Source organism: Amphiprion ocellaris, chromosome 22 (assembly GCF_022539595.1).
Source record: "Amphiprion ocellaris isolate individual 3 ecotype Okinawa chromosome 22, ASM2253959v1, whole genome shotgun sequence".
Lineage (NCBI taxonomy): Eukaryota > Metazoa > Chordata > Actinopteri > Pomacentridae > Amphiprion > Amphiprion ocellaris.
In genome coordinates, this window is record NC_072787.1 from 25,073,077 (window position 1) to 25,075,218 (window position 2,142).

The window sequence follows — 2,142 nt, forward strand, 5'->3', positions numbered from 1 at the left end:
TGACCATCTAATATAATCTTAATTAGTGTACTAACAGAACTTTAAATATGATTAATTTTTAGATAATTTGAAACTGAATTGTTCATTGAACTTTGACAGCAATAGCTGAAACAATGTATTGTAATTTTTTGTTCATTATATGCATCTAAATTCCGTGACAATATAATGCTGCCTGGAGGCCATTTTTAACAACGCTGAATTAATGTTCTGCATCTTTGCACTTTACCCTACCTTTCAAAAGTTTGGGGTCATCCAGACAATTTCAAGTTTTTCCATGAAAATTCAAACTTCTACTCATGTGCTAACATATTTGCACAAGGGTTTTCTAATCACCAATGAGCCTTTCACTACACCTCTATGTAGCCCAGGCTATAATGAGGAATAGATGAATGGCTGGTTGGAGCAACTGTATTAGAGGTGTTTTATACCAGTGTTATCACAAGTTGACACTAGGGGGAGCTAGTTGGCTGGAGGACACTAATCGGCCAGGCAATACGCCCAGCATTCCCTCTTGTGTCGTTCCAAGATCGTTGGCTGCTCATTGCTTCGGACGTGTTCCTGCTGGGTCAGACTCGGTTCAGACTGAATGTTTAACAACAGTTAGCTTTGACCCTACTGTCCGGGACTGAGGGCACCGTCGTCAGGTTCATTGGTGAGTGAGGGAAAGTCCTCTAATTGTTATTAGTGTTAGGATTTTCCGAGTGGAAAAAATCGTCTCGCGCTAGCCGCGATGCTAACATGTAATGAGAAATCCCATAGGCATATGCTAACAACATTAGCATTAAGACCGCAGGAACATGTGCTTAGCAACTCATGTATTTAGCACGTGAGAGTGTAAATATTGTTTCACGAAGTAAAAAAATGGCTCTGTTACGGTGATAATGTACACCTGAACTACTGTAGATAAGATAAGTTGGTGGATGTTAACTGTATTTAATCAATTACACTGTTTTGATATGGAGTTTAGCTTTTTGCACTGAGCTTCAACGGTTTACAGTGTGATAGAATGTCATAATGTGTTTTATACAAGGAAATGGTGAATTAATGAGGATTATCTGTAACCTTAAATCAGGGTAGTCCATGCTGTGAACATTTTGGAACTTGTGAATTCGGTCAGAGGTTACACCGATGCTTGGTGTTCTCGCATGTCAGGTGCTGAAGTAAGGTGTAGCCTGGGTTGATGGCGATGTGTGGATAACATTTTGTATGGATTTATGACCTGTCTATAGGTCAGGTTTCTGGTAAGGAGTGGATTTCTGGACAGTTCAGCATCTGGCAGAACACCCATTGAAGGATTCGTCCATCAGGAGACTAAGATTCCAGTTAACTGGATGGCAAGCCAACCTATGACAAATTTGAGAGACCAAGAGAAGGAGGATCGCTCCTGAAGAGGAATTACTGCGCTCATGGTGTGGTAGGACAGAAAGGACACACGCATACACCTGGATTGGGCCCCAGCGACTGATCCTCTGACTAACACCAAAAGACTGGACTCAGACACTTCTATTTTTTTGTCATTTGCGCGCTTTTTTAAAAAAAATTTTTTATTGTACTGTTGTAATGTTGTTGTTGTGCAACTAACCTGCACTAATTGTCCTTATTACAACTATTTTGGCAAATCCATTTCTGTTTGTGTCTCCTTACTGATGCTCAGACCTCAGGCTCCAAGCGCCCGAGCCCTTTGATGCTGGTCTAACTCTAATATATTTATGGTTTTGATACAACAAAGTTGTTACAATTAGCTAACACAATGTAGCATTAGAACAAAGGAGTGATGGTTGCTGGAAATGTTCCTCTCTACCTCATGTAGATATTCCATTAAAAATCAGCCGTTTCCAGCTAGAATAGTAATTTACCGCATTAACAATGTCTACACTGGATTTCTGATTAATGTTATCTTCATTGAAAAAAAACTGATTTTCTTTCAAAAATAAGGACATTTCTAAGTGATAAACTTTGGAATGGTAGTGTATGCTTCAAGTAGCTGCGAAACATTCATTGATGATGTATTCATTTATTTCCCACCATTATGACAGCAAAACTATGACCAATGCTTTTATGGTTATGTTTGGCCGACTCACTTGGTTGAGGTTAAGGGAAGAAAAGATTATTAGCTTATCTCTAAACCTTGAGGTTATGTGT

The 2,142-nt window shown here is 39.3% G+C and overlaps 1 long non-coding RNA gene across 1 annotated transcript; it reads left to right on the forward strand.

Annotated features, from left to right (window-relative positions):
• Window positions 1-382: 382 nt before the first annotated feature.
• Window positions 383-1,621, forward strand: LOC129348038 (uncharacterized). The gene is made up of 2 exons (XR_008600462.1): window positions 383-652; window positions 1,230-1,621. It is a non-coding gene; the product is annotated as an uncharacterized LOC129348038 (long non-coding RNA).
• The last annotated feature ends 521 nt before the right edge of the window (window positions 1,622-2,142 follow it).